Raw genomic sequence first — 25,932 nt, forward strand, 5'->3', positions numbered from 1 at the left:
TATCACTAATAGTTTGACTTATATTTGTGCAAATACGATCAACTGGCTGCAGAGCTAGTTTGGAAAGCACTTTCAATAGATTTTTTAGTGTAGCCAAACTTACATCAAGATTAGAGATGCTTGAGCCTATCAAACCTTCTACACTCTTTTAAATTTTGCTTGTTTTGTAAACTAATCAAGTGTTCAAGGAATGATGGGGATATTCCATTGTTTGCTCTGATTTGACAATCCATTTTGGACAATGAGCGGCCCTTTTGAGCTAGTGAAGATAATTGTGCTACATGAGAGTATGCACAGACAATTATTTTTCTTTTTTTGCATTAAAGCACAATTTTTAATAAAGGAGAGGTTAATGATATAATAATTAGCACTGAAAGTCATCTGACACGATTTGAAAGTAAAATGTTGTGCATTGAAAGTAACCAAAGCTCTTTTTACTTTGAGTGGACATCATTTTCTTTCAAATGAATTTGATATTTTGCTAAATGTACAAAACTTTCTTACAAATTTGACATTCAAAATGCATTTGTAATTAATAAATGCTACTTAGTATGGCTGCTGAGATTCCTGGGCTCAGTCTCAAGGAGAGGAGGAGAATGGGGGATAGAGAAAGAGAGAACAGGCAGGCATCCTAAAGATTTTGATGTGCCAGTGCCTGACTCACCCTGAACATCACTGGTTTCAAGCTTTTAGCAAATTTTCAGAAAAATTAAACAACCATGTGGTCGTAGTCGGCAGGATTTGAACCTGCGCGGGGAGACCCCAATGGATTTCGAGTCCATCGCCTTAACCACTCGGCCACGACTACCTCTCATACAATGTGATGTTTTCACAAAAGTTTCTCTATGGGTTGAGCTACTTCATTTCAGGCTGTGAGGATGACTGAAGTAATATTGTATCAGAGATGATTTAAATGGGAAGTTAATCCTGACCACAGTGGCCTGCGTTAATGATTTTTAAAATATAACTTGGAGAATGCTTTATACTTGGTATAGTTTTGGGTTTATAAAATGTCAGTACTGACATCTAAGTTTATCAAAAGCGCATCCTTCGAGCCGGAAATGAAGCAGCGACCTTAGGATTTCTGTACCAATCTCCTTTACAGTCCTCCGCTCTACCAGCTGAGATATCGAAGGATTCCACGATTGTACACCTGTGATATTACGTGCAATTAAAATGATTGAGTGTTAATTTTAAACATTATCAACTTCCCAAGCAAAATGAAAAATGATTTCACTACACAAAAGAGATTCAACTACTTATTCCTGTGTTGCTTTATCACACAAATTGTCATGTTTAATCATTTGGAAAATATCACTAATAGTTTGACTTATATTTGTGCAAATACGATCAACTGGCTGCAGAGCTAGTTTGGAAAGCACTTTCAATAGATTTTTTAGTGTAGCCAAACTTACATCAAGATTAGAGTGTCACGATCCGGGTATCTGGACGCCATTTCTTACCCATCAGATGCCTCCTAAGGTTGGCTCAGCGCTCCAGGACCGGATCCCATCTGTTATCCTGATGTGTACATTCCTGTATCCTCTCCTGTCACTCTGGGACGCTGTCACAGTAAACGCCATATTACACCTGGCATGGCGTCTCCCGCGGCCTCCGCCGCCGTCCCTGCTCTTCTGCATGCAGAGTGTCTGAGTGGCGATTACGTCAACCGCGGCCTCCGCTGTGTCCGCGTGGTTGGATGTGCATCTGTCAGCCTGGCGCCTCCTGTCTCCGGTGGCCGGCGCCGCCATTACTGTTTTCATTACCACATGGATTACAAACCAATCTTCCCTCCAAGTGTCTGCATGGGCGCAGCCATCTTGGATTCTGTCAGCTGATCATTTCCACCAATCTGTTCTCAGTATTGATAATCTGCATAATTGCCTAGCCAATCCCTTCCTTGCTGCAGGTATAAATACACTGTGCCTGAGCAAGGAAGGCGTCAGTGCTTTGGTTGTCAAACCTAGTTCCTGTTTGTCTCTCTCCTGTGATTGTCTTCCAGGTTCCAGCTCCTGTCTCAAGACTTCCACCATAGAGACCCGCACCAGCATTCCACCTGCGGTGTAGCCTGACTCTCCAATCCATTGTGGATTCATCTGTTTCCAGCTACAACATTACCTGCTTCCAGCTCAGCTTCCAGCAGAGTACAGCTTCTCTTAAAGGGCCGGTGTCCTTTCTACACTTTACCACTCTCCACCGGTATTATTATTTCTCCGCTCTCAAGTTCTACATTTCAGTTCATATTTCATCGCTCCCAAGTTCATTTATTATTTAACTGGTTCCAGCCAGTATCCACTCCGTGCTAACAACAGTCTGGTTCCAGCCAGTATCCACAGCAGCTGTTTTATCTTCAGCAACCCAGCTTTTCCTGGAACACCAGCTGGCACAATCCTGGGTTATCTCCATTGCTACAGTCGGGCCTGGTAAGGACTTTCCATCTAGAAGATCATAAGAACTATCTCACACTACCAGTGCCCTGTGGCTCCTGCCATCCTGTAGTACCCAGGAACTGTATTTATTCTTTGCTGACTTTTACGTTTTCTTTTACTGCTGCTGTGTTGCGGAGTTGTCATAATAAACATCATTGACTTTTATCCAAGTTGTCGTGGTCACGCCTTCGGGCAGTTATTATTCATGTTACTTACATGTCCAGGGGTCTGATACAACCTCCCAGGTTCCGGTACATCTCAGCCCCTACAACTGAGGCTGCCTCCCGTCAGCTCAGGCCCTCAGTTGTGACAGTAAGCACTGACCTAATGAATCCAGCCGGAGACCAGGATCAAGCGGCCAGGCCGATGCAAGAACTGGCAGCCCGACTAGAACATCAGGAGGCTGCACAGGGCCACATCATCCGCTGTCTCCAGGATTTCTCTACTCGGCTGGATGGGATTCAGACAACTCTCCGTGGATCAGGCGCGTCTGGTGCGTCAACCACAGTGACTCCAGCTATAATCCCACCCACCTTACCCATTTCTGCTCCACGTCTTCATCTTCCAACGCCAGCAAAATTTGACGGATCTCCAAGATTCTGCAGGGGATTTCTCAACCAGTGTGAGATTCAGTTTGAGCTACAACCTGGCAATTTTCCCAGTGACCGTACAAAAATTGCCTACATTATTTCTCTTCTCAGTGGCTCAGCCCTTGATTGGGCATCACCATTATGGGAGAGGTCTGACACCCTGCTATCTTCCTACACTGCCTTCGTGTCAACATTCAGGCGCATCTTCGACGAGCCAGGCCGGGTAACCTCAGCTTCATCCGAGATTCTCCGTTTACGCCAGGGGTCACGTACTGTAGGACAATATCTGATACAGTTCCAGATCCTGGCATCCGAACTGGCATGGAACGACGAGGCCCTGTATGCTGCATTCTGGCATGGCTTATCTGAGCGTATTAAAGATGAGTTAGCTACCAGAGACTTACCTTCTAAGTTAGATGAGCTAATCTCACTCTGCACGAAAGTTGATTTACGTTTCAGAGAGAGAGCAACTGAGCGTGGAAGATCATCTGCTCCAAAATCTTCTGCTCCTCCTCCTCGTCAACTGTCACCATCTAAAGATGAGCCCATGCAACTTGGCCGTTCCCGTTTAACTCCTGCTGAGCGCCGAAGACGTCTCTCCGAGTCTCTCTGTCTCTATTGTGCAGCTCCGTCTCACACCATTAATGCCTGTCCCAAACGTCCGGGAAACTCCAAATCCTAGCTCGCCAAGGAGAGGGCCGGCTAGGAGTAATGATCTCCTCTCCATCTCCTCAAGATTGTAATCTCCCAGTCTCGCTTCAAGTTGCTCAACGTTATCGGAACGTCATTGCCCTCCTTGATTCCGGAGCAGCTGGGAACTTTATTACCGAAGCCTATGTTAAACGGTGGTCCCTACCCACCGAGGGACTTCCTTCGTCCATTTCTTTAACTGCCGTGGATGGCAGCAAAATTTTTGATGCAGTTATTTCTTTAAGGACTCTACCAGTTCGTCTGAGAGTGGGAGTTCTTCATTCCGAACTTATTTCTTTTTTAGTGATTCCAAGAGCCACACATCCTGTGGTCCTGGGACTTCCATGGCTCCGTCTTCACAATCCAACAATTGATTGGACGACTACGCAAATCCTGGCATGGGGTTCCTCCTGTGCTGAGACATGTTTGTTTAAAGTATTGCCTGTCTGTTCTTCCTCCCCCAGGTCGTCTGATGTTCCACCTCCTCCATATCAAGATTTCACGGATGTGTTCAGTAAAGCTTCTGCTGATATCCTTCCTCCTCATAGAGAATGGGACTGCCCGATTGATCTCGTTCCAGGGAAGGTTCCACCTCGAGGCCGAACTTATCCGTTGTCTCTGCCTGAGACGCATTCTATGGAGGAATATATTAAAGAGAACCTAGCAAAGGGGTTCATTCGACCTTCTTCTTCTCCAGCCGGCGCAGGCTTCTTTTTTGTAAAAAATAAAGATGGTGGTCTGCGGCCGTGCATCGACTACAGAGGTTTGAACGACATTACCATCAAGAACCGTTATCCTTTACCCCTGATTACTGAGCTCTTTGACAGAGTTAGCGGAGCTACCATCTTTACAAAGCTGGACTTGAGAGGTGCATACAATCTCATCCGGATCCGTGAGGGTGACGAGTGGAAGACCGCCTTTAACACCCGTGACGGACATTATGAGTACCTCGTCATGCCCTTCGGATTGAGCAATGCTCCAGCTGTCTTCCAGCATTTTGTCAATGAGATCTTCAGAGACATTCTATACCGTCATGTCGTGGTCTATCTAGACGATATCCTCATTTTTGCCAACGATTTAGAGGAACATCGTTTTTGGGTTAAAGAGGTTCTGTCCCGTCTCCGTGTCAATCATCTCTATTGCAAATTAGAAAAATGCGTCTTTGAAGTCAAGTCCATTCCGTTTCTAGGGTACATTGGCCCTCATTCCGAGTTGTTCGCTCGGTATTTTTCATCGCATCGCAGTGAAAATCCGCTTAGTACGCATGCGCAATGTTCGCACTGCGACTGCGCCAAGTAACTTTACTATGAAGAAAGTATTTTTACTCACGGCTTTTTCTTCGCTCCGGCGATCGTAATGTGATTGACAGGAAATGGGTGTTACTGGGCGGATACACGGCGTTTCAGGGGCGTGTGGCTGAAAACGCTACCGTTTCCGGAAAAAACGCAGGAGTGGCCGGGGAAACGGTGGGAGTGCCTGGGCGAACGCTGGGTGTGTTTGTGACGACAACCAGGAACGACAAGCACTGAAATGATCGCACAGGCAGAGTAAGTCTGGAGCTACTCTGAAACTGCTAACTCGTTTGTAATCGCAATATTGCGCGTACGTCGGTCGCAATTTTAAGAAGCTAAGATTCACTCCCAGTAGGCGGCGGCTTAGCGTGTGTAACTCTGCTACATTCGCCTTGCGAGCGAACAACTCGGAATGAGGGCCATTGTGTCCGGTTCCGGACTAGAGATGGATCCTGAGAAACTACAAGCAATCCAAAATTGGCCAGTACCCTTAACCCTCAAAGGGGTCCAGAGGTTCTTAGGGTTCGCCAACTATTACCGAAAGTTTATACGAGACTTTTCCACCATTGTGGCGCCTATTACTGCTTTCACTAAGAAGGGTGCTAACCCGTCCAAGTGGTCTGAAGAAGCCATGCAAGCATTTCATCTTTTAAAACAAAGGTTCATCTCTGCGCCTGTTCTGAAACAGCCTGACATCGACTCTCCTTTCATCTTAGAGGTGGATGCCTCCTCCGTTGGAGTAGGAGCGGTGTTATCTCAGAGGGCTAAAGATGGCCATTTACACCCTTGCAGTTTCTTCTCCCGGAAGTTCTCCCCAGCTGAGCGCAACTATGCCATTGGCGACCAGGAGTTGCTAGCCATCAAGCTCGCTCTAGAAGAGTGGAGGTATCTGTTGGAGGGAGCTTCTCATTCAATCACCATACTTACAGACCACAAGAACCTTTTATATCTGAAAGGCGCACAATGTCTCAACCCTCGTCAGGCCAGATGGGCACTTTTCTTTTCCAGGTTCGACTTTAAACTCCAGTTCTGTCCGGGCTCTCAGAATCGCAAGGCCGATGCCCTTTCCCGCTCATGGGAGCAAGAAAATGAGTCAGAGTCTTCAGACAAGCATCCTATTATAAATCCGTTGGCATTCTCCACGGTAGGGATGGACTCTATGCCCCCATCAGGGAAAAGTTTTGTGAAACCGATGCTAAGGAAGAAGCTCATGCATTGGGCCCATGCTTCCCGTTTTGCCGGACATACAGGTATCCAAAAAACCCTGGAGTTTATCTCTAGGTCCTATTGGTGGCCAACTCTGAAAAAGGACGTCTTGGAGTTTATTGCATCTTGCCCAAAGTGTGCTCAACATAAGGTATCCCGCCAGTCGCCTGCGGGGCAACTGGTTCCACTATCTGTTCCCCGTCGACCTTGGACCCATTTGTCGATGGATTTTATTACAGATTTACCCATGTGCAACAAGTTCAATACCATCTGGGTGGTAGTTGACCGGTTCACCAAGATGGCACACTTCATTCCTCTCACCGGTCTTCCGTCAGCTTCCAAGCTGGCTCAAGTATTCATACAAGAGATCTTCCGACTCCACGGTCTTCCTGAAGAAATTATCTCAGATCGAGGAGTTCAATTCACAGCCAAATTCTGGCGAAGTTTATGTCAAGTCCTCCAAGTCAAGCTAAAGTTTTCCACGGCTTACCATCCTCAGACCAATGGTCAAACCGAGAGGGTGAATCAGGACTTGGAGGCCTTCCTCCGCATCTATGTGTCCTCCTCTCAAGATGACTGGGTTCAATTACTTCCCTGGGCCGAGTTCTGTCATAACAACCAGTATCATTCTTCATCTGCTTCAACACCATTCTTCACTAACTTTGGATTCCACCCTAAAGTCCCTGAGTTCCAACCGCTTCCAGCAACTTCTGTTCCCGCAGTGGATATCACCTTGCATCAGTTTGCCAATATCTGGAAGAGCGTACGATCAGCTCTGCTCAAGGCATCGTTCAGGTACAAGAAGTTTGCGGATAAGAAGCGTCGAGCAGTTCCTGCTCTCAAGGTGGGTGATCGGGTATGGTTATCCACGAAGAATTTGAGGTTAAGAGTTCCCAGTATGAAGTTTGCACCTCGCTATATCGGTCCTTTCAAGATTGAACAAGTCATCAATCCTGTTGCTTACAGACTCCAGTTGCCTCCCTTCTTAAAAATACCCAGGACATTCCATGTTTCCCTGTTGAAACCGCTGATCTTGAATCGGTTTCATTCCTCACTTCCTCCAACTCCAAAAGTCCAAACTCAACGAGGCGTTGAGTATGAAGTGGCCAAGATCCTGGACTCACGTCACCGTTACGGTCAACTACAATATCTTATTGACTGGAAGGGTTATGGTCCTGAGGAACGTTCATGGACCAATGCTTCTGATGTCCATGCTCCTGCCTTGGTCCGGAGATTCCATTCCAAGTTTCCTCAAAAGCCAAAGAAGTGTCCTGGGGCCACTCCTAAAGGGGGGGGTGTTGTCACGATCCGGGTATCTGGACGCCATTTCTTACCCATCAGATGCCTCCTAAGGTTGGCTCAGCGCTCCAGGACCGGATCCCATCTGTTATCCTGATGTGTACATTCCTGTATCCTCTCCTGTCACTCTGGGACGCTGTCACAGTAAACGCCATATTACACCTGGCATGGCGTCTCCCGCGGCCTCCGCCGCCGTCCCTGCTCTTCTGCATGCAGAGTGTCTGAGTGGCGATTACGTCAACCGCGGCCTCCGCTGTGTCCGCGTGGTTGGATGTGCATCTGTCAGCCTGGCGCCTCCTGTCTCCGGTGGCCGGCGCCGCCATTACTGTTTTCATTACCACATGGATTACAAACCAAACTTCCCTCCAAGTGTCTGCATGGGCGCAGCCATCTTGGATTCTGTCAGCTGATCATTTCCACCAATCTGTTCTCAGTATTGATAATCTGCATAATTGCCTAGCCAATCCCTTCCTTGCTGCAGGTATAAATACACTGTGCCTGAGCAAGGAAGGCGTCAGTGCTTTGGTTGTCAAACCTAGTTCCTGTTTGTCTCTCTCCTGTGATTGTCTTCCAGGTTCCAGCTCCTGTCTCAAGACTTCCACCATAGAGACCCGCACCAGCATTCCACCTGCGGTGTAGCCTGACTCTCCAATCCATAGTGGATTCATCTGTTTCCAGCTACAACATTACCTGCTTCCAGCTCAGCTTCCAGCAGAGTACAGCTTCTCTTAAAGGGCCGGTGTCCTTTCTACACTTTACCACTCTCCACCGGTATTATTATTTCTCCGCTCTCAAGTTCTACATTTCAGTTCATATTTCATCGCTCCCAAGTTCATTTATTATTTAACTGGTTCCAGCCAGTATCCACTCCGTGCTAACAACAGTCTGGTTCCAGCCAGTATCCACAGCAGCTGTTTTATCTTCAGCAACCCAGCTTTTCCTGGAACACCAGCTGGCACAATCCTGGGTTATCTCCATTGCTACAGTCGGGCCTGGTAAGGACTTTCCATCTAGAAGATCATAAGAACTATCTCACACTACCAGTGCCCTGTGGCTCCTGCCATTCTGTAGTACCCAGGAACTGTATTTATTCTTTGCTGACTTTTACGTTTTCTTTTACTGCTGCTGTGTTGCGGAGTTGTCATAATAAACATCATTGACTTTTATCCAAGTTGTCGTGGTCACGCCTTCGGGCAGTTATTATTCATGTTACTTACATGTCCAGGGGTCTGATACAACCTCCCAGGTTCCGGTAAATCTCAGCCCCTACAACTGAGGCTGCCTCCCGTCAGCTCAGGCCCTCAGTTGTGACATAGAGATGCTTGAGCCTATCAAACCTTCTACACTCTTTTGAATTTTGCTTGTTTTGTAAACTGATCAAGTGTTCAAGGAATGATGGGGATATTCCATTGTTTGCTCTGATTTGACAATCCATTTTGGACAATGAGCGGCCCTTTTGAGCTAGTGAAGATAATTGTGCTACATGAGAGTATGCACAGACAATTATTTTTCTTTTTTTGCATTAAAGCACAATTTTTAATAAAGGAGAGGTTAATGATATAATAATTAGCACTGAAAGTCATCTGACACGATTTGAAAGTAAAATGTTGTGCATTTAAAGTAACCAAAGCTCTTTTTACTTTGAGTGGACATAATTTTCTTTCAAATGAATTTGATATTTTGCTAAATGTACAAAACTTTCTTACAAATTTGACATTCAAAATGCATTTGTAATTAATAAATGCTACTTAGTATGGCTGCTGAGATTCCTGGGCTCAGTCTCAAGGAGAGGAGGAGAATGGGGGATAGAGAAAGAGAGAACAGGCAGGCATCCTAAAGATTTTGATGTGTCAGTGCCTGACTCACCCTGAACATCACTGGTTTCAAGCTTTTAGCAAATTTTCTGAAAAATTAAACAACCATGTGGTCGTAGTCGGCAGGATTTGAACCTGCGCGGGGAGACCCCAATGGATTTCAAGTCCATCGCCTTAACCACTCGGCCACGACTACCTCTCATGCAATGTGATGTTTTCACAAAAGTTTCTCTATGGGTTGAGCTACTTCATTTCAGGCTGTGAGGATGACTGAAGTAATATTGTATCAGAGATGATTTAAATGGGAAGTTAATCCTGAACACAGTGGCCTGCATTAATGATTTTTAAAATATAACTTGGAGAATGCTTTATACTTGTTATAGTTTTGGGTTTATAAAATGTCAGTACTGACATCTAAGTTTATCAAAAGCGGCATCCTTCGAGCCGGAAATGAAGCAGCGACCTTAGGATTTCTGTACCAATCTCCTTTACAGTCCTCCGCTCTACCAGCTGAGATATCGAAGGATTCCACGATTGTACACCTGTGATATTACGTGCAATTAAAATGATTGAGTGTTAATTTTAAACATTATCAACTTTCCAAGCAAAATGAAAAATGATTTCACTACACAAAAGAAATTCAACTACTTATTCCTGTGTTGCTTTATCACACAAATTGTCATGTTTAATCATTTGGAAAATATCACTAATAGTTTGACTTATATTTGTGCAAATACGATCAACTGGCTGCAGAGCTAGTTTGGAAAGCACTTTCAATAGATTTTTTAGTGTAGCCAAACTTACATCAAGATTAGAGATGCTTGAGCCTATCAAACCTTCTACACTCTTTTGAATTTTGCTTGTTTTGTAAACTAATCAAGTGTTCAAGGAATGATGGGGATATTCCATTGTTTGCTCTGATTTGACAATCCATTTTGGACAATGAGCGGCCCTTTTGAGCTAGTGAAGATAATTGTGCTACATGAGAGTATGCACAGACAATTATTTTTCTTTTTTTGCATTAAAGCACAATTTTTAATAAAGGAGAGGTTAATGATATAACAATTAGCACTTAAAGTCATCTGACACGATTTGAAAGTAAAATGTTGTGCATTGAAAGTAACCAAAGCTCTTTTTACTTTGAGTGGACATCATTTTCTTTCAAATGAATTTGATATTTTGCTAAATGTACAAAACTTTCTTACAAATTTGACATTCAAAATGCATTTGTTATTAATAAATGCTACTTAGTATGGCTGCTGAGATTCCTGGGCTCAGTCTCAAGGAGAGGATGAGAATGGGGGATAGAGAAAGAGAGAACAGGCAGGCATCCTAAAGATTTTGATGTGCCAGTGCCTGACTCACCCTGAACATCACTGGTTTCAAGCTTTTAGCAAATTTTCTGAAAAATTAAACAACCATGTGGTCATAGTCGGCAGGATTTGAACCTGCGCGGGGAGACCCCAATAGATTTCGAGTCCATCGCCTTAACCACTCGGCCACGACTACCTCTCATGCAATGTGACGTTTTCACAAAAGTTTCTCTATGGGTTGAGCTACTTCATTTCAGGCTTTGAGGATGACTGAAGTAATATTGTATCAGAGATGATTTAAATGGGAAGTTAATCCTGACCACAGTGGCCTGCGTTAATGATTTTTAAAATATAACTTGGAGAATGCTTTATACTTGGTATAGTTTTGGGTTTATAAAATGTCAGTACTGACATCTAAGTTTATCAAAAGCGGCATCCTTCGAGCCGGAAATGAAGCAGCGACCTTAGGATTTCTGAACTAATCTCCTTTACAGTCCTACGCTCTACCAGCTGAGATATCGAAGGATTCCACGATTGTACACCTGTGATATTACGTGCAATTAAAATGATTGAGTGTTAATTTTAAACATTATCAACTTTCCAAGCAAAATGAAAAATGATTTCACTACACAAAAGAGATTCAACTACTTATTCCTGTGTTGCTTTATCACACAAATTGTCATGTTTAATCATTTGGAAAATATCACTAATAGTTTGACTTATATTTGTGCAAATACGATCAACTGGCTGCAGAGCTAGTTTGGAAAGCACTTTCAATAGATTTTTTAGTGTAGCCAAACTTACATCAAGATTAGAGATGCTTGAGCCTATCAAACCTTCTACACTCTTTTGAATTTTGCTTGTTTTGTAAACTAATCAAGTGTTCAAGGAATGATGGGGATATTCCATTGTTTGCTCTGATTTGACAATCCATTTTGGACAATAAGCGGCCCTTTTGAGCTAGTGAAGATAATTGTGCTACATGAGAGTATGCACAGACAATTATTTTTCTTTTTTTTTGCATTAAAGCGCAATTTTTAATAAAGGAGAGGTTAATGATATAATAATTAGCACTGAAAGTCATCTGACACGATTTGAAAGTAAAATGTTGTGCATTGAAAGTAACCAAAGCTCTTTTTACTTTGAGTGGACATCATTTTCTTTCAAATGAATTTGATATTTTGCTGAATGTACAAAACTTTCTTACAAATTTGACATTCAAAATGCATTTGTAATTAATCAATGCTACTTAGTATGGCTGCTGAGATTCCTGGGCTCAGTCTCAAGGAGAGGAGGAGAATGGGGGATAGAGAAAGAGAGAACAGGCAGGCATCCTAAAGATTTTGATGTGCCAGTTCCTGACTCACCCTGAACATCACTGGTTTCAAGCTTTTAGCAAATTTTCTGAAAAATTAAACAACCATGTGGTCGTAGTCGGCAGGATTTGAACCTGCGCGGGGAGACCCCAATGGATTTCGAGTCCATCGCCTTAACCACTCGGCCACGACTACCTCTCAAGCAATGCTATGTTTTCACAAAAGTTTCTCTATGGGTTGAGCTACTTCATTTCAGGCTGTGAGGATGACTGAAGTAATATTGTATCAGAGATGATTTAAATGGGAAGTTAATCCTGACCACAGTGGCCTGCGTTAATGATTTGTAAAATATAACTTGGAGAATGCTTTATACTTGGTATAGTTTTGGGTTTATAAAATGTCAGTACTGACATCTAAGTTTATCAAAAGCGTCATCCTTCGAGCCGGAAATGAAGCAGCGACCTTAGGATTTCTGTACCAATCTCCTTTACAGTCCTCCGCTCTACCAGCTGAGATATCGAAGGATTCCACGATTGTACACCTGTGATATTACGTGCAATTAAAATGATTGAGTGTTATTTTAAACATTATCAACTTTCCAAGCAAAATGAAAAATGATTTCACTACACAAAAGAGATTCAACTACTTATTCCTGTGTTGCTTTATCACACAAATTGTCATGTTTAATCATTTGGAAAATATCACTAATAGTTTGACTTATATTTGTGCAAATACGATCAACTGGATGCAGAGCTAGTTTGGAAAGCACTTTCAATAGATTTTTTAGTGTAGCCAAACTTACATCAAGATTAGAGATGCTTGAGCCTATCAAACCTTCTACACTCTTTTGAATTTTGCTTGTTTTGTAAACTAATCAAGTGTTCAAGGAATGATGGGGATATTCCATTGTTTGCTCTGATTTGACAATCCATTTTGGACAATGAGCGGCCCTTTTGAGCTAGTGAAGATCATTGTGCTACATGAGAGTATGCACAGACAATTATTTTTCTTTTTTTGCATTAAAGCACAATTTTTAATAAAGGAGAGGTTAATGATATAATAATTAGCACTTAAAGTCATCTGACACGATTTGAAAGTAAAATGTTGTGCATTGAAAGTAACCAAAGCTCTTTTTACTTTGAGTGGACATCATTTTCTTTCAAATGAATTTGATATTTTGCTAAATGTACAAAACTTTCTTACAAATTTGACATTCAAAATGCATTTGTAATTAATAAATGCTGCTTAGTATGGCTGCTGAGATTCCTGGGCTCAGTCTCAAGGAGAGGAGGAGAATGATGGATAGAGAAAGAGAGAACAGGCAGGCATCCTAAAGATTTTGATGTGCCAGTGCCTGACTCACCCTGAACATCACTGGTTTCAAGCTTTTAGCAAATTTTCTTAAAAATTAAACAACCATGTGGTCGTAGTCGGCAAGATTTGAACCTGCGCGGGGAGACCCCAATGGATTTCGAGTCCATCACCTTAACCACTCGGCCACGACTACCTCTCATGCAATGTGATGTTTTCACAAAAGTTTCTCTATGGGTTGAGCTACTTCATTTCAGGCTGTGAGGATGACTGAAGTAATATTGTATCAGAGATGATTTAAATGGGAAGTTAATCCTGACCACAGTGGCCTGCGTTAATGATTTTTAAAATATAACTTGGAGAATGCTTTATACTTGGTATAGTTTTGGGTTTATAAAATGTCAGTACTGACATCTAAGTTTATCAAAAGCGGCATCCTTTGAGCCGGAAATGAAGCAGCGACCTTAGGATTTCTGTACCAATCTCCTTTACAGTCCTCCGCTCTACCAGCTGAGATATCGAAGGATTCCACGATTGTACACCTGTGATATTACGTGCAATTAAAATGATTGAGTGTTAATTTTAAACATTATCAACTTTCCAAGCAAAATGAAAAATGATTTGACTACACAAAAGAGATTCAACTACTTATTCCTGTGTTGCTTTATCACACAAATTGTCATGTTTAATCATTTGGAAAATATCACTAAAAGTTTGACTTATATTTGTGCAATTACTATCAACTGGCTAGAGAGCTAGTTTGGAAAGCACTTTCAATAGATTTTTTAGTGTAGCCAAACTTACATCAAGATTAGAGATGCTTGAGCCTATCAAACCTTCTACACTCTTTTAAATTTTGCTTGTTTTGTAAACTAATCAAGTGTTCAAGGAATGATGGGGATATTCCATTGTTTGCTCTGATTTGACAATCCATTTTGGACAATGAGCGGCCCTTTTGAGCTAGTGAAGATAATTGTGCTACATGAGAGTATGCACAGACAATTATTTTTCTTTTTTTGCATTAAAGCACAATTTTTAATAAAGGAGAGGTTAATGATATAATAATTAGCACTTAAAGTCATCTGACACAATTTGAAAGTAAAATGTTGTGCATTGAAAGTAACCAAAGCTCTTTTTACTTTGAGTGGACATCATTTTCTTTCAAATGAATTTGATATTTTGCTAAATGTACAAAACGTTCTTACAAATTTGACATTCAAAATGCATTTGTAATTAATAAATGCTACTTAGTATGGCTGCTGAGATTCCTGGGCTCAGTCTCAAGGAGAGGAGGAGAATGGGGGATAGAGAAAGAGAGAACAGGCAGGCATCCTAAAGATTTTGATGTGCCAGTGCCTGACTCACCCTGAACATCACTGGTTTCAAGCTTTTAGCAAATTTTCTGATAAATTAAACAACCATGTGGTCGTAGTCGGCAGGATTTGAACCTGCGCGGGGAGACCCCAATGGATTTCGAGTCCATCGCCTTAACCACTCGGCCACGACTACCTCTCATGCAATGTGATGTTTTCACAAAAGTTTCTCTATGGGTTGAGCTACTTCATTTCAGGCTGTGAGGATGACTGAAGTAATATTGTATCAGAGATGATTTAAATGGGAAGTTAATCCTGACCACAGTGGCCTGCGTTAATGATTTTTAAAATATAACTTGGAGAATGCTTTATACTTGGTATAGTTTTGGGTTTATAAAATGTCAGTACTGACATCTAAGTTTATCAAAAGCGGCATCCTTCGAGCCGGAAATGAAGCAGCGACCTTAGGATTTCTGTACCAATCTCCTTTACAGTCCTCCTCTCTACCAGCTGAGATATCGAAGGATTCCACGATTGTACACCTGTGATATTACGTGCTATTAAAATGATTGAGTGTTAATTTTAAACATTATCAACTTTCCAAGCAAAATGAAAAATGATTTCACTACACAAAAGAGATTCAACTACTTATTCCTGTGTTGCTTTATCACACAAATTGTCATGTTTAATCATTTGGAAAATATCACTAATAGTTTGACTTATATTTGTGCAAATACGATCAACTGGCTGCAGAGCTAGTTTGGAAAGCACTTTCAATAGATTTTTTAGTGTAGCCAAACTTACATCAAGATTAGAGATGCTTGAGCCTATCAAACCTTCTACACTCTTTTGAATTTTGCTTGTTTTGTAAACTAATCAAGTGTTCAAGGAATGATGGGGATATTCCATTGTTTGCTCTGATTTGACAATCCATTTTGGACAATAAGCGGCCCTTTTGAGCTAGTGAAGATAATTGTGCTACATGAGAGTATGCACAGACAATTATTTTTCTTTTTTTGCATTAAAGCGCAATTTTTAATAAAGGAGAGGTTAATGATATAATAATTAGCACTGAAAGTCATCTGACACGATTTGAAAGTAAAATGTTGTGCATTGAAAGTAACCAAAGCTCTTTTTACTTTGAGTGGACATCATTTTCTTTCAAATGAATTTGATATTTTGCTGAATGTACAAAACTTTCTTACAAATTTGACATTCAAAATGCATTTGTAATTAATCAATGCTACTTAGTATGGCTGCTGAGATTCCTGGGCTCAGTCTCAAGGAGAGGAGGAGAATGGGGGATAGAGAAAGAGAGAACAGGCAGGCATCCTAAAGATTTTGATGTGCCAGTTCCTGACTCACCCTGAACATCACTGGTTTCAAGCTTTTAGCAAATTTTCTGAAAAATTAAACAACCATGTGGTCGTAGTCGGCAAGATTTGAACCTGCGCGGGGAGACCCCAATGGATTTCGAGTCCATCGCCTTAACCACTCGGCCACGACTACCTCTCAAGCAATGCTATGTTTTCACAAAAGTTTCTCTATGGGTTGAGCTACTTCATTTCAGGCTTTGAGGATGACTGAAGTAATATTGTATCAGAGATGATTTAAATGGGAAGTTAATCCTGACCACAGTGGCCTGCGTTAATGATTTGTAAAATATAACTTGGAGAATGCTTTATACTTGGTATAGTTTTGGGTTTATAAAATGTCAGTACTGACATCTAAGTTTATCAAAAGCGTCATCCTTCGAGCCGGAAATGAAGCAGCGACCTTAGGATTTCTGTACCAATCTCCTTTACAGTCCTCCGCTCTACCAGCTGAGATATCGAAGGATTCCACGATTGTACACCTGTGATATTACGTGCAATTAAAATGATTGAGTGTTATTTTAAACATTATCAACTTTCCAAGCAAAATGAAAAATGATTTCACTACACAAAAGAGATTCAACTACTTATTCCTGTGTTGCTTTATCACACAAATTGTCATGTTTAATCATTTGGAAAATATCACTAATAGTTTGACTTATATTTGTGCAAATACGATCAACTGGATGCAGAGCTAGTTTGGAAAGCACTTTCAATAGATTTTTTAGTGTAGCCAAACTTACATCAAGATTAGAGATGCTTGAGCCTATCAAACCTTCTACACTCTTTTGAATTTTGCTTGTTTTGTAAACTAATCAAGTGTTCAAGGAATGATGGGGATATTCCATTGTTTGCTCTGATTTGACAATCCATTTTGGACAATGAGCGGCCCTTTTGAGCTAGTGAAGATCATTGTGCTACATGAGAGTATGCACAGACAATTATTTTTCTTTTTTTGCATTAAAGCACAATTTTTAATAAAGGAGAGGTTAATGATATAATAATTAGCACTTAAAGTCATCTGACACGATTTGAAAGTAAAATGTTGTGCATTGAAAGTAACCAAAGCTCTTTTTACTTTGAGTGGACATCATTTTCTTTCAAATGAATTTGATATTTTGCTAAATGTACAAAACTTTCTTACAAATTTGACATTCAAAATGCATTTGTAATTAATAAATGCTGCTTAGTATGGCTGCTGAGATTCCTGGGCTCAGTCTCAAGGAGAGGAGGAGAATGACGGATAGAGAAAGAGAGAACAGGCAGGCATCCTAAAGATTTTGATGTGCCAGTGCCTGACTCACCCTGAACATCACTGGTTTCAAGCTTTTAGCAAATTTTCTTAAAAATTAAACAACCATGTGGTCGTAGTCGGCAGGATTTGAACCTGCGCGTGGAGACCCCAATGGATTTCGAGTCCATCACCTTAACCACTCGGCCACGACTACCTCTCATGCAATGTGATGTTTTCACAAAAGTTTCTCTATGGGTTGAGCTACTTAATTTCAGGCTGTGAGGATGACTGAAGTAATATTGTATCAGAGATGATTTAAATGGGAAGTTAATCCTGACCACAGTGGCCTGCGTTAATGATTTTTAAAATATAACTTGGAGAATGCTTTATACTTGGTATAGTTTTGGGTTTATAAAATGTCAGTACTGACATCTAAGTTTATCAAAAGCGGCATCCTTTGAGCCGGAAATGAAGCAGCGACCTTAGGATTTCTGTACCAATCTCCTTTACAGTCCTCCGCTCTACCAGCTGAGATATCGAAGGATTCCACGATTGTACACCTGTGATATTACGTGCAATTAAAATGATTGAGTGTTAATTTTAAACATTATCAACTTTCCAAGCAAAATGAAAAATGATTTGACTACACAAAAGAGATTCAACTAATTATTCCTGTGTTGCTTTATCACACAAATTGTCATGTTTAATCATTTGGAAAATATCACTAAAAGTTTGACTTATATTTGTGCAATTACTATCAACTGGCTAGAGAGCTAGTTTGGAAAGCACTTTCAATAGATTTTTTACTGTAGCCAAACTTACATCAAGATTAGAGATGCTTGAGCCTATCAAACCTTCTACACTCTTTAAAATTTTGCTTGTTTTGTAAACTAATCAAGTGTTCAAGGAATGATGGGGATATTCCATTGTTTGCTCTGATTTGACAATCCATTTTGGACAATGAGCGGCCCTTTTGAGCTAGTGAAGATAATTGTGCTACATGAGAGTATGCACAGACAATTATTTTTCTTTTTTTGCATTAAAGCACAATTTTTAATAAAGGAGAGGTTAATGATATAATAATTAGCACTTAAAGTCATCTGACACAATTTGAAAGTAAAATGTTGTGCATTGAAAGTAACCAAAGCTCTTTTTACTTTGAGTGGACATCATTTTCTTTCAAATGAATTTGATATTTTGCTAAATGTACAAAACTTTCTTACAAATTTGACATTCAAGATGCATTTGTAATTAATAAATGCTACTTAGTAAGGCTGCTGAGATTCCTGGGCTCAGTCTCAAGGAGAGGAGGAGAATGGGGGATAGAGAAAGAGAGAACAGGCAGGCATCCTAAAGATTTTGATGTGCCAGTGCCTGACTCACCCTGAACATCACTGGTTTCAAGCTTTTAGCAAATTTTCTGATAAATTAAACAACCATGTGGTCGTAGTCGGCAGGATTTGAACCTGCGCGGGAAGACCCCAATGGATTTCGAGTCCATCGCCTTAACCACTCGGCCACGACTACCTCTCATACAATGTGATGTTTTCACAAAAGTTTCTCTATGGGTTGAGCTACTTCATTTCAGGCTGTGAGGATGACTGAAGTAATATTGTATCAGAGATGATTTAAATGGGAAGTTAATCCTGACCACAGTGGCCTGCGTTAATGATTTTTAAAATATAACTTGGAGAAAGCTTTATACTTGGTATAGTTTTGGGTTTATAAAATGTCAGTACTGACATCTAAGTTTATCAAAAGCGGCATCCTTCGAGCCGGAAATGAAGCAGCGACCTTAGGATTTCTGTACCAATCTCCTTTACAGTCCTCCTCTCTACCAGCTGAGATATCGAAGGATTCCACGATTGTACACCTGTGATATTACGTGCTATTAAAATGATTGAGTGTTAATTTTAAACATTATCAACTTTCCAAGCAAAATGAAAAATGATTTCACTACACAAAAGAGATTCAACTACTTATTCCTGTGTTGCTTTATCACACAAATTGTCATGTTTAATCATTTGGAAAATATCACTAATAGTTTGACTTATATTTGTGCAAATACGATCAACTGGCTGCAGAGCTAGTTTGGAAAGCACTTTCAATAGATTTTTTAGTGTAGCCAAACTTAGATCAAGATTAGAGATGCTTGAGCCTATCAAACCTTCTACACTCTTTTGAATTTTGCTTGTTTTGTAAACTAATCAAGTGTTCAAGGAATGATGGGGATATTCCATTGTTTGCTCTGATTTGACAATCCATTTTGGACAATAAGCGGCCCTTTTGAGCTAGTGAAGATAATTGTGCTACATGAGAGTATGCACAGACAATTATTTTTCTTTTTTTGCATTAAAGCACAATTTTTAATAAAGGAGAGGTTAATGATATAATAATTAGCACTGAAAGTCATCTGACACGATTTGAAAGTAAAATGTTGTGCATTGAAAGTAACCAAAGCTCTTTTTACTTTGAGTGGACATCATTTTCTTTCAAATTAATTTGATATTTTGCTAAATGTACAAAACTTTTTTACAAATTTGACATTCAAGATGCATTTGTAATTAATAAATGCTACTTAGTATGGCTGCTGAGATTCCTGGGCTCAGTCTCAAGGAGAGGAGGAGAATGGGGGATAGAGAAAGAGAGAACAGGCAGGCATCCTAAAGATTTTGATGTGCCAGTGCCTGACTCACCCTGAACATCACTGGTTTCAAGCTTTTAGCAAATTTTCTGATAAATTAAACAACCATGTGGTCGTAGTCGGCAGGATTTGAACCTGCGCGGGGAGACCCCAATGGATTTCGAGTCCATCGCCTTAACCACTCGGCCACGACTACCTCTCATGCAATGTGATGTTTTCACAAAAGTTTCTCTATGGGTTGAGCTACTTCATTTCAGGCTGTGAGGATGACTGAAGTAATATTGTATCAGAGATGATTTAAATGGGAAGTTAATCCTGACCACAGTGGCCTGCGTTAATGATTTTTAAAATATAACTTGGAGAATGCTTTATACTTGGTATAGTTTTGGGTTTATAAAATGTCAGTACTGACATCTAAGTTTATCAAAAGCGGCATCCTTCGAGCCGGAAATGAAGCAGCGACCTTAGGATTTCTGTACCAATCTCCTTTACAGTCCTCCTCTCTACCAGCTGAGATATCGAAGGATTCCACGATTGTACACCTGTGATATTACGTGCTATTAAAATGATTGAGTGTTAATTTTAAACATTATCAACTTTCCAAGCAAAATGAAAAATGATTTCACTACACAAAAGAGATTCAACTACTTATTCCTGTGTTGCTTTATCACACAAATTGTCATGTTTAATCATTTGGAAAATATCACTAATAGTTTGACTTATATTTGTGCAAATACGATCAACTGGCTGCAGAGCTAGTTTGGAAAGCACTTTCAATAGATTTTTTAGTGTAGCCAAACTTACATCAAGATTAGAGATGCTTGAGCCTATCAAACCTTCTACACTCTTTTGAATTTTGCTTGTTTTGTAAACTAATCAAGTGTTCAAGGAATGATGGGGATATTCCATTGTTTGCTCTGATTTGACAATCCATTTTGGACAATGAGCGGCCCTTTTGAGCTAGTGAAGATAATTGTGCTACATGAGAGTATGCACAGACAATTATTTTTCTTTTTTTGCATTAAAGCACAATTTTTAATAAAGGAGAGGTTAATGATATAATAATTAGCACTTAAAGTCATCTGACACGATTTGAAAGTAAAATGTTGTGCATTGAAAGTAACCAAAGCTCTTTTTACTTTGAGTGGACATCATTTTCTTTCAAATGAATTTGATATTTTGCTAAATGTACAAAACGTTCTTACAAATTTGACATTCAAAATGCATTTGTAATTAATAAATGCTACTTAGTATGGCTGCTGAGATTCCTGGGCTCAGTCTCAAGGAGAGGAGGAGAATGGGGGATAGAGAAAGAGAGAACAGGCAGGCATCCTAAAGATTTTGATGTGCCAGTGCCTGACTCACCCTGAACATCACTGGTTTCAAGCTTTTAGCAAATTTTCTGAAAAATTAAACAACCATGTGGTCCTAGTCGGCAGGATTTGAACCTGCGCGGGGAGACCCCAATGGATTTCGAGTCCGTCGCCTTAACCACTCGGCCACGACTACCTCTCATGCAATGTGATGTTTTCACAAAAGTTTCTCTATGGGTTGAGCTACTTCATTTCAGGCTTTGAGGATGACTGAAGTAATATTGTATCAGAGATGATTTAAATGGGAAGTTAATCCTGACCACAGTGGCCTGCGTTAATGATTTTTAAAATATAACTTGGAGAATGCTTTATACTTGGTATAGTTTTGGGTTTATAAAATGTCAGTACTGACATCTAAGTTTATCAAAAGCGGCATCCTTCGAGCCGAAAATGAAGCAGCGACCTTAGGATTTCTGTACCAATCTCCTTTACAGTCCTCCGCTCTACCAGCTGAGATATCGAAGGATTCCACGATTGTACACCTGTGATATTACGTGCAATTAAAATGATTGAGTGTTAATTTTAAACATTATCAACTTTCCAAGCAAAATGAAAAATGATTTCACTACACAAAAGAGATTCAACTACTTATTCCTGTGTTGCTTTATCACACAAATTGTCATGTTTAATCATTTGGAAAATATCACTAATAGTTTGACTTATATTTGTGCAAATACGATCAACTGGCTGCAGAGATAGTTTGGAAAGCACTTTCAATAGATTTTTTAGTGTAGCCAAACTTAGATCAAGATTAGAGATGCTTGAGCCTATCAAACCTTCTACACTCTTTTGAATTTTGCTTGTTTTGTAAACTAATCAAGTGTTCAAGGAATGATGGGGATATTCCATTGTTTGCTCTGATTTGACAATCCATTTTGGACAATCAGCGGCCCTTTTGAGCTAGTGAAGATAATTGTGCTACATGAGAGTATGCACAGACAATTATTTTTCTTTTTTTGCATTAAAGCACAATTTTTAATAAAGGAGAGGTTAATGATATAATAATTAGCACTGAAAGTCATCTGACACGATTTGAAAGTAAAATGTTGTGCATTGAAAGTAACCAAAGCTCTTTTTACTTTGAGTGGACATCATTTTCTTTCAAATTAATTTGATATTTTGCTAAATGTACAAAACTTTTTTACAAATTTGACATTCAAGATGCATTTGTAATTAATAAATGCTACTTAGTATGGCTGCTGAGATTCCTGGGCTCAGTCTCAAGGAGAGGAGGAGAATGGGGGATAGAGAAAGAGAGAACAGGCAGGCATCCTAAAGATTTTGATGTGCCAGTGCCTGACTCACCCTGAACATCACTGGTTTCAAGCTTTTAGCAAATTTTCTGATAAATTAAACAACCATGTGGTCGTAGTCGGCAGGATTTGAACCTGCGCGGGGAGACCCCAATGGATTTCGAGTCCATCGCCTTAACCACTCGGCCACGACTACCTCTCATGCAATGTGATGTTTTCACAAAAGTTTCTCTATGGGTTGAGCTACTTCATTTCAGGCTGTGAGGATGACTGAAGTAATATTGTATCAGAGATGATTTAAATGGGAAGTTAATCCTGACCACAGTGGCCTGCGTTAATGATTTTTAAAATATAACTTGGAGAATGCTTTATACTTGGTATAGTTTTGGGTTTATAAAATGTCAGTACTGACATCTAAGTTTATCAAAAGCGGCATCCTTCGAGCCGGAAATGAAGCAGCGACCTTAGGATTTCTGTACCAATCTCCTTTACAGTCCTCCTCTCTACCAGCTGAGATATCGAAGGATTCCACGATTGTACACCTGTGATATTACGTGCTATTAAAATGATTGAGTGTTAATTTTAAACATTATCAACTTTCCAAGCAAAATGAAAAATGATTTCACTACACAAAAGAGATTCAACTACTTATTCCTGTGTTGCTTTATCACACAAATTGTCATGTTTAATCATTTGGAAAATATCACTAATAGTTTGACTTATATTTGTGCAAATACGATCAACTGGCTGCAGAGCTAGTTTGGAAAGCACTTTCAATAGATTTTTTAGTGTAGCCAAACTTACATCAAGATTAGAGATGCTTGAGCCTATCAAACCTTCTACACTCTTTTGAATTTTGCTTGTTTTGTAAACTAATCAAGTGTTCAAGGAATGATGGGGATATTCCATTGTTTGCTCTGATTTGACAATCCATTTTGGACAATAAACGGCCCTTTTGAGCTAGTGAAGATAATTGTGCTACATGAGAGTATGCATAGACAATTATTTTTCTTTTTTTGCATTAAAGCGCAATTTTTAATAAAGGAGAGGTTAATGATATAATAATTAGCACTGAAAGTCATCTGACACGATTTGAAAGTAAAATGTTGTGCATTGAAAGTAACCAAAGCTCTTTTTACTTTGAGTGGACATCATTTTCTTTCAAATGAATTTGATATTTTGCTGAATGTACAAAACTTTCTTACAAATTTGACATTCAAAATGCATTTGTAATTAATCAATGCTACTTAGTATGGCTGCTGAGATTCCTGGGCTCAGTCTCAAGGAGAGGAGGAGAATGACGGATAGAGAAAGAGAGAACAGGCAGGCATCCTAAAGATTTTGATGTGCCAGTGCCTGACTCACCCTGAACATCACTGGTTTCAAGCTTTTAGCAAATTTTCTTAAAAATTAAACAACCATGTGGTCGTAGTCGGCAGGATTTGAACCTGCGCGGGGAGACCCCAATGGATTTCGAGTCCATCACCTTAACCACTCGGCCACGACTACCTCTCAGGCAATGTGATGTTTTCACAAAAGTTTCTCTATGGGTTGAGCTACTTAATTTCAGGCTGTGAGGATGACTGAAGTAATATTGTATCAGAGATGATTTAAATGGGAAGTTAATCCTGACCACAGTGGCCTGCGTTAATGATTTTTAAAATATAACTTGGAGAATGCTTTATACTTGGTATAGTTTTGGGTTTATAAAATGTCAGTACTGACATCTAAGTTTATCAAAAGCGGCATCCTTTGAGCCGGAAATGAAGCAGCGACCTTAGGATTTCTGTACCAATCTCCTTTACAGTCCTCCGCTCTACCAGCTGAGATATCGAAGGATTCCACGATTGTACACCTGTGATATTACGTGCAATTAAAATGATTGAGTGTTAATTTTAAACATTATCAACTTTCCAAGCAAAATGAAAAATGATTTGACTACACAAAAGAGATTCAACTACTTATTCCTGTGTTGCTTTATCACACAAATTGTCATGTTTAATCATTTGGAAAATATCACTAAAAGTTTGACTTATATTTGTGCAATTACTATCAACTGGCTAGAGAGCTAGTTTGGAAAGCACTTTCAATAGATTTTTTACTGTAGCCAAACTTACATCAAGATTAGAGATGCTTGAGCCTATCAAACCTTCTACACTCTTTAAAATTTTGCTTGTTTTGTAAACTAATCAAGTGTTCAAGGAATGATGGGGATATTCCATTGTTTGCTCTGATTTGACAATCCATTTTGGACAATGAGCGGCCCTTTTGAGCTAGTGAAGATAATTGTGCTACATGAGAGTATGCACAGACAATTATTTTTCTTTTTTTTCATTAAAGCACAATTTTTAATAAAGGAGAGGTTAATGATATAATAATTAGCACTGAAAGTCATCTGACACGATTTGAAAGTAAAATGTTGTGCATTGAAAGTAACCAAAGCTCTTTTTACTTTGAGTGGACATCATTTTCTTTCAAATGAATTTGATATTTTGCTAAATGTACAAAACTTTCTTACAAATTTGACATTCAAAATGCATTTGTAATTAATAAATGCTACTTAGTATGGCTGCTGAGATTCCTGGGCTCAGTCTCAAGGAGAGGAGGAGAATGGGGGATAGAGAAAGAGAGAACAGGCAGGCATCCTAAAGATTTTGATGTGCCAGTGCCTGACTCACCCTGAACATCACTGGTTTCAAGCTTTTAGCAAATTTTCTTAAAAATTAAACAACCATGTGGTCGTAGTCAGCAAGATTTGAACCTGCGCGGGGAGACCCCAATGGATTTCGAGTCCATCACCTTAACCACTCGGCCACGACTACCTCTCATGCAATGTGATGTTTTCACAAAAGTTTCTCTATGGGTTGAGCTACTTCATTTCAGGCTGTGAGGATGACTGAAGTAATATTGTATCAGAGATGATTTAAATGGGAAGTTAATCCTGACCACAGTGGCCTGCGTTAATGATTTTTAAAATATAACTTGGAGAATGCTTTATACTTGGTATAGTTTTGGGTTTATAAAATGTCAGTACTGACATCTAAGTTTATCAAAAGCGTCATCCTTCGAGCCGGAAATGAAGCAGCGACCTTAGGATTTCTGTACCAATCTCCTTTACAGTCCTCCGCTCTACCAGCTGAGATATCGAAGGATTCCACGATTGTACACCTGTGATATTACGTGCAATTAAAATGATTGAGTGTTAATTTTAAACATTATCAACTTTCCAAGCAAAATGAAAAATGATTTGACTACACAAAAGAGATTCAACTACTTATTCCTGTTTTGCTTTATCACACAAATTGTCATGTTTAATCATTTGGAAAATATCACTAATAGTTTGACTTATATTTGTGCAAATACGATCAACTGGCTGCAGAGCTAGTTTGGAAAGCACTTTCAATAGATTTTTTAGTGTAGCCAAACTTACATCAAGATTAGAGATGCTTGAGCCTATCAAACCTTCTACACTCTTTTGAATT

At 39.9% G+C, this 25,932-nt stretch overlaps 14 non-coding genes across 14 annotated transcripts; all 14 read right to left on the reverse strand.

The window, feature by feature from the left end:
• Positions 1–726: 726 nt before the first annotated feature.
• TRNAS-CGA (transfer RNA serine (anticodon CGA)) lies at positions 727–808 on the reverse strand. Its single transcript has one exon. It is a non-coding gene; the product is annotated as a tRNA-Ser (tRNA).
• An 8,626-nt stretch (positions 809–9,434) lies between these two features.
• Positions 9,435–9,516, reverse strand: TRNAS-UGA (transfer RNA serine (anticodon UGA)). The gene has a single exon. It is a non-coding gene; the product is annotated as a tRNA-Ser (tRNA).
• Positions 9,517–10,747: 1,231 nt separating this feature from the next.
• TRNAS-CGA (transfer RNA serine (anticodon CGA)) lies at positions 10,748–10,829 on the reverse strand. Its single transcript has one exon. It is a non-coding gene; the product is annotated as a tRNA-Ser (tRNA).
• A 1,233-nt stretch (positions 10,830–12,062) lies between these two features.
• Positions 12,063–12,144, reverse strand: TRNAS-CGA (transfer RNA serine (anticodon CGA)). Its single transcript has one exon. It is a non-coding gene; the product is annotated as a tRNA-Ser (tRNA).
• A 1,230-nt stretch (positions 12,145–13,374) lies between these two features.
• On the reverse strand, positions 13,375–13,456 carry TRNAS-CGA (transfer RNA serine (anticodon CGA)). The gene has a single exon. It is a non-coding gene; the product is annotated as a tRNA-Ser (tRNA).
• Positions 13,457–14,687: 1,231 nt separating this feature from the next.
• TRNAS-CGA (transfer RNA serine (anticodon CGA)) lies at positions 14,688–14,769 on the reverse strand. Its single transcript has one exon. It is a non-coding gene; the product is annotated as a tRNA-Ser (tRNA).
• A 1,231-nt stretch (positions 14,770–16,000) lies between these two features.
• TRNAS-CGA (transfer RNA serine (anticodon CGA)) lies at positions 16,001–16,082 on the reverse strand. Its single transcript has one exon. It is a non-coding gene; the product is annotated as a tRNA-Ser (tRNA).
• Positions 16,083–17,312: 1,230 nt separating this feature from the next.
• Positions 17,313–17,394, reverse strand: TRNAS-CGA (transfer RNA serine (anticodon CGA)). Its single transcript has one exon. It is a non-coding gene; the product is annotated as a tRNA-Ser (tRNA).
• Positions 17,395–18,625: 1,231 nt separating this feature from the next.
• On the reverse strand, positions 18,626–18,707 carry TRNAS-CGA (transfer RNA serine (anticodon CGA)). The gene has a single exon. It is a non-coding gene; the product is annotated as a tRNA-Ser (tRNA).
• Positions 18,708–19,938: 1,231 nt separating this feature from the next.
• Positions 19,939–20,020, reverse strand: TRNAS-CGA (transfer RNA serine (anticodon CGA)). Its single transcript has one exon. It is a non-coding gene; the product is annotated as a tRNA-Ser (tRNA).
• A 1,227-nt stretch (positions 20,021–21,247) lies between these two features.
• TRNAS-CGA (transfer RNA serine (anticodon CGA)) lies at positions 21,248–21,333 on the reverse strand. Its single transcript has one exon. It is a non-coding gene; the product is annotated as a tRNA-Ser (tRNA).
• Positions 21,334–22,564: 1,231 nt separating this feature from the next.
• On the reverse strand, positions 22,565–22,646 carry TRNAS-CGA (transfer RNA serine (anticodon CGA)). Its single transcript has one exon. It is a non-coding gene; the product is annotated as a tRNA-Ser (tRNA).
• A 1,231-nt stretch (positions 22,647–23,877) lies between these two features.
• Positions 23,878–23,959, reverse strand: TRNAS-CGA (transfer RNA serine (anticodon CGA)). The gene has a single exon. It is a non-coding gene; the product is annotated as a tRNA-Ser (tRNA).
• Positions 23,960–25,190: 1,231 nt separating this feature from the next.
• On the reverse strand, positions 25,191–25,272 carry TRNAS-CGA (transfer RNA serine (anticodon CGA)). The gene has a single exon. It is a non-coding gene; the product is annotated as a tRNA-Ser (tRNA).
• Positions 25,273–25,932: the final 660 nt, after the last annotated feature.

Source organism: Pseudophryne corroboree, chromosome 4, assembly GCF_028390025.1.
Source record: "Pseudophryne corroboree isolate aPseCor3 chromosome 4, aPseCor3.hap2, whole genome shotgun sequence".
NCBI lineage: Eukaryota > Metazoa > Chordata > Amphibia > Anura > Myobatrachidae > Pseudophryne > Pseudophryne corroboree.